We start from the raw sequence: 6,028 nt of genomic DNA, 5'->3' as shown, positions 1-6,028 counted from the left end.
ATCCGAAGCAGGCTCCGGGCTCTGAGCTGTCAGCACAGAACCGGACACAGGGCCGTGAGACCATGACCCGAGCCAAAGTCGGACGCTTAACGGACTGAGTCACCCAGGTGTCCCTCCCAGACTATTTTTTCAAGGATGTTTATATACCAAAGAGCCTTCGAAAATAGAAATAGTTTCCCTTCAGAGTAAAGGACAGAAATGCTCACTCTCCACTAGGAAAGATTTGGTTTCCCTAAGCTCAGAGTTCCCTTCCTGTGACATATTGTGTGTTCAGACAGCCAAGAACTGAGGCAAAAGTGTTGATGTATGTGTTGCATGAACTGTTGTGAATATTACAGTCCTTTGTCTCTGACCCAGAGGTTTTGCGTCTTTTTGCGTCTTCTGCTTCTATCCAGGAAACTGCATTAGGCTAAATTATTAGCTTGCAACTAAGGTAAAATCTCAGTTCTTGACAGCACCTGCCATATTTGTACCATGGTGACAGTCACCATCAGTTTGATACACTTGTGTCACATCACACATGCTTTTAACCTACGTTATTTCAACTAAATGTAAAAGGTCAACAGAGCAATAAAGAAAATCATACATTTTGCATGTGATAAAAGAGCCAAATCTGCTATTTTCTTAGTAGATTTCAGTTTATCCTATAGATCTCATGGTGTGGTCATTTGCCATAGTAAGTGTGATTCTAAAGTTGAAAGATGCACATTTTTTAGGGGTGCCTGGGTGGTTCAGCTGGTTGAGTGTCAGACTTCAGCTCAGGTCATGATCTCATGGTTCATGGGTTTCAGCCCCACATCGAGCTCTGTGCTGATAGCTCGGAGCCTGGAGCCTGCTTTGGATTCTGTGTCTCCCTCTCTCTCTGCCCCTCCCCCACTCATGTTCTCTCTCTCTCTCTCTCTCTCTCTCTCTGTGTCTGTCAAAAATAAACATTTTTTAAAAAAAAGAGAGATGCACATTTTTTTCATGTAACATGGCCTCTAAATCTAAACCACTCACTTCTTTTGGTGGTCAGCCAAAGAGATGGCCATCAGATCTGACACCAGAGGAAAACTAAGAAACAATAAACAGTCTCTAGTGTGGAGCTTTCCTGAGGAATTTAAGTATACTTTTCACCTTATGTAATTCTGCTGTGGTTGTTAAGAGAAGTCATGCTGTAATAAACTGTGATGCCAGAGGGTTACAGTTTGGGGGGACTGGTATAAGATCCATGGCTACGTTGGAGGGGGGACTATTTTAATGGTCAAAACATTTCTTTTCCAATTGAGTATATCATGTACTCATCCTTAGATTTATGCATTATTTTCTTCTTTTGTATCATGAATTTGCATCGAATCCTTTTTCATATCCAGAGACTAAAAACTCTCATGCGCTTGATTATGACTTCTCTGTCAATCTGCTAAATTTTTAAGTACATCAATTGCTATTTCTTTTTTGGTTGATGTAGTATTTTTTATTTGTTTGTTTTTAGTTAATTGAATTATGTATCACTGGAGATTAACCAACTACACTTAAAAATGCACTTAAAATTTAGGTTCTTAAATAAAATTCAGAGTACAGATTGTTTTGGTTTTGCTATGTCTTCAATATCATCCAGGAACTAGAACACCAAAATTTTAGTATCTGGTTCTAGATTTATGGCAACTCCAAAACCACTGGACAAAACGGGATGAGTGGAGAGAGACAGACAGACAGACAGACAGAGAGAGACAGAGAGAGAGGGAAAAAATATATAACCTAAGACTAGGAACAAAAATTCTAAAATGCATGAGCAAAATTAACCAATGTAATTAAGCCTATAAAACCAATTAGAAGATGAACTAATTTGGTTTAAATAAACACAATAGATAGATCTGAAAATAACTTCAAATTTTTAGGCTCTGGAGAAAGATAAAGACTAGGAAAACATCGATTTTTATTAAAAAAAACTATAAAAATATAAACAGGGAGAAATGAAACAAGAATGGGTAGATATGACAAAGAATCAGTACCTGGAGTGATCCCAATTCTCTCTCCCTAGGAATGGGTAGCCCCTTGTACATTTGCTTTATCTTCCAGCTGACCGCCAGCTTGTGTCATCTACACCACATGCCGATGATGAACATCTCTTTGCCACGCTCCAATCTAGGACTGAAAAGTCAAGGTATGTATGGGTTGCTGGGACAGTTTCAGTCCCTCCCCATCTACAGCCCTCCACCATACCATCCAAAGCCCCTTGCCATGTGGTCTCTCTCGTGTGTTTTCCTTTGCCAGAGATGCAACAGCATAGAGCATATCAGTAAGTCTGATGCTCAAATAGCTACTGGGGAGTTGCCGGTCTCCTCTTCCTATAGGCACACCTAGTCTTCACTAGTGATTCCTTTGGAGCCCTGTTCCCTTGCTTCTAGGAAGGGATATAATCCCCCCATGGAGAGACAGGAAGGGATACGTCTCTTTCCAGAACACCACTCTCCCAAAGGCTGACTCCCCTGTCAACTCTCTATTCTTTCCACTGATTAGTGGTGATGGTTTATCTGTGGGGAGAAGGGAAGGGCATGGAGAATGGGTGGGGCTTATTGGAGTGGAGATAGGGCTTGGTGGAAGGGCTGGTTTCTCCAACCAATGGCTCTTTAAATGTCCTCCTGGAAGACAGCTAGTTCCAGTAACTGGTGGTGGGTACCTTATGTACTTTTTGATTTTTAGATTTGGGCCTCAGCAGCAGTTTCAGGACAGTAGGAAAAATCCCTCTCAATGTCCATTTACACAAACATATATATATTTCCCCCTCCCTTAAAAAAAAGGTGTCCATTCATTTATTTTGAGAGAGAGGGAGAGAGAGAGAGCAAGTGTGAGTGGGTGAGCCACACAGAGAGAGAGAGAGAGAGAGAGAGAGAGAGAGAGAGAGAGAGAATCCCAAGCAGGCTCTGCACTGTCAGCATGGAGCCCCATGTGGAGCTCCACCTCATGGTTCATGAGATCGCGACCTAAGCCAAAACCAAGAGCCAGGAATCTTAACCGACTCAGCCACCCAGGTGCCTCTCCCCTTTCTTTTATAGTTTAACGAATGTTGGCATACTATTTGCTTTTCTTATTTTTTTCACTTGAAGTATTCCTTAAAGATAGTTCCATATCAGGACATACTATGTGCCTCAGTCTTTTAATTGCTGCATATATTACACAATATGGATGTATTAAAATCTATTAGGGGCGCCTGGGTGACTTAGTCGGTTGAACGTCTGACTTCGGCTCAGGTCATGATCTCACAGTCTGTGAGTTCAAGCCCCGCGTCGGGCTTTGTGCTGACAGCTCGGAGCCTGGAGCCTGCTTCGGATTCTGTGTCTCCCTCTCTCTCTGCCCCTCCCCACTCATGCTCTCTCTCTGTCTCAAAAATAAATAAAAACATTAAAAAATTTATTATAACAGCTCTCTAGTGATGGTTTGTCTCTAGTCTTTTACAAACAGTGCTGTAACCAATATTTTGTGTATATATCTCTTTTCATATAAGCAGCCTTAAAGAAAAAAATTAACTAGGAACCCTAATAGACAGGCATCCAATGGACAGTTCCAATTATGCTGCAGTTGGTCACATACACCTCTCCTTTGAAAATTGTGATTTATTACAAGAATTGACAATATCTATAATCTTTAATTGTATTGCTTAGCATGTAATAGACACATTACATTCACAACAATGTTTCTCTTCAATGTTGCATCCAGGGTAACCTCTTCCACACAGACTTAAGTAACAATTAGAAATCTATACTTAATGGGGCCCACTGGCTCAGGTCATGTTCTCACCTGAGTTCGAACCTGTGTCAGGCTCTGTGCTGACAATCCAGAGCCTGGAGACTGCTTTGGATTCTCTTTCTCTCTCTCTCTCTCTCTCTCTCTCAATCTCTCCCCCCCCCAACCCTCCCCCACTCATGCTCTCTCTCTCCTTCAAAATTAAATAAACATTAAAAAAATAAAAGGAATCTACACTTAAGCTGCTAACAAGTGGAAATAAGGCATGAAGTCTAGAACGGGGCTTAGGAATGGGTGCTCTGAAGTTATATGTGCCTGAGTTCAAGTCCCAGCGCTACCAATATTTATGTATTTTATAGTTTCTGACCTGTATGACACATAGTTTTATCATTCATAAGATGGGGTGAATATAGTACTGACTTCATGGGGATGTTGCAGGGATTAAATAAGAAAGTACACATGATTCCTAGGTCAGTTCCTACTTCACAGAGGGACTGCACGCAAATTCCCCCAGGGGCCAAGACGGGGAGGAGAGGCAGAGAATGGACTTGGGAGCCAGGCTGTCTGGATTCAAGTCCTGGGTCTGTCACTTCCTAGTTGTGGCTTCAGGCAAGTTACTCTACTTCTCTGGATCTCAGTTTTCTTATCTTTAAAATGGGAGACAAAAAATAAAAATAAAAAACTAAAATATAAATAAAATGGGGATGATGGTCCTCTCTACCTTATAATTTGGTTGCCAACTCAAATCATCAATACAAGGAAACTGCTTAGAACACTGCATGGCACATGGAAACCTAGGTATTATTTTTTTCAAGGTCATCTCTTTCATTCCCCTGCCTCTGAGCAATCATTTACTCCAGAAGCATTTCCTAACCATTTGCTATACATGAAGTTTTCAATTCAGGTGACAATTGGATATATAGAAACTCTCTAGCCAGACCTAAGCTCACAGTTGGACAAGTAAAGGCAATTCGTCCACAGCTTTCATATTTACTTGGCATAGGCGAATTTCTTGATTTCAGAGATGTTAAATTGTGACCGCAAACAAACTATACTTATTGGAGTTAAAGAATACAGGGGAAAAAAAGAATATAGGAATAGAAGCATAGACCTACAGGGCTAGAAGAGATTCCAATATTCCTATGTATTAAATATTTATATGTCAAGCATTTTGTACATATTACCTCACTTAATTTTCAAAAGGACCCATGTGTGATAGGCATCATTATCCTTATTTTGCAGAAAAGATTGAGGATCTGAGAAATCAAGTGACATGCCCAATGGTGGGCCATTCGTAAGATGAAAATGAGGTATTCGCACACAGGTCTTTCTGAAAATAAGAGGTTTGTAACCTGTCATGCACTTTCCCAAAGAAATCTCACTTGTCTGTAGCAAAGATAGCTTATGAAAGCTCTTCGGTGTCTAGAGAGAGCTTGAACTTCATTTTGGGTGACTGAGACAGGGCAGTCTTATCCATTAGCTACAACAGGCACGGTGCCCACAAAAATGTTTTAAGTGCTTTTAAAAGTCAGGGTGAAAAAAAGATGAACTTGTAGGTCAAAGAAAATGTTTTGCTGTACAACATTCATCTGTATACCAATTTAGTTGTAAAATGTGAGCTATATAAGAATATGCATGTTTGTACATAAATATACATATGTATATGTTATCTACCTACCTACCTATCTACCCACCTCCACAAACGCAAGGCCAATGTGTCGCGGTTCCACGAAAGTCATAACGCGGCCTTGCCAAGTGCGCTAAACTTTCTGGGAAGGGGAGAATAGCAGACCAAGTTGGAGGGTGGGAAGCGGTGGTCAAATTGTGGAAAATGTGGTAACAATTTCTCTGCTCCCATCAAAGGAATCCTAAAAGAGAGGTTAAAAAGACAAAGGTGAAACAGAACAGGAAGCGCCCACGTTCTAGTCGCATGATCTTGGGACCAGTGACTTGATCAACGTGAACCTCAGTTTCGCCATCGATAAAATGGGGATAGGTACCTGGGACCTGGTTAGGGACCCAAAGTGCTCACTTGCTACGTAGGAATCGTTCAATACATACACGTTGAGTGAACGCTGTAATTGTATGGTTAGCATTGTGGCCGGTGTACCACATGCGTCCAGTAAGTAGTAGTCGGTGGCATTAAAAATTGTAAAAAGTCCAGAAAAGTGACAAACCTAGCCCTCCAAGACCTACTGGTCTCTCCGTAGGTTCCACGCGAACCTGCGCAGTAACTTCTCTAGAAGGCGACAGCACGCGAATGCGCTTGCGCGGAAGCGCTTTCCTCCGCCCCTTCAGGCGCCAC

General features: G+C 41.5%; 1 long non-coding RNA gene across 2 annotated transcripts; it reads right to left on the bottom strand.

Annotated features, from left to right (window-relative positions):
* Positions 1 to 1,897: 1,897 nt before the first annotated feature.
* On the bottom strand, positions 1,898 to 6,025 carry LOC122474532. Of its 2 annotated transcripts, none has more exons than XR_006294931.1 (3): positions 5,785 to 6,025; positions 5,406 to 5,591; positions 1,898 to 2,130 (listed from the first exon to the last, which is right to left on the bottom strand). It is a non-coding gene; the product is annotated as an uncharacterized LOC122474532 (long non-coding RNA). The 2 variants fall into 2 exon arrangements; XR_006294930.1 differs by having other exon boundaries at positions 5,418 to 5,591.
* Between the last annotated feature and the right edge of the window lie 3 nt (positions 6,026 to 6,028).

Source organism: Prionailurus bengalensis, chromosome D4, assembly GCF_016509475.1.
Source record: "Prionailurus bengalensis isolate Pbe53 chromosome D4, Fcat_Pben_1.1_paternal_pri, whole genome shotgun sequence".
NCBI classification, from domain to species: domain Eukaryota; kingdom Metazoa; phylum Chordata; class Mammalia; order Carnivora; family Felidae; genus Prionailurus; species Prionailurus bengalensis.
Note: the sequence above shows the minus strand (reverse complement) of the source record. Positions and strands in the feature narration are given on the sequence as shown.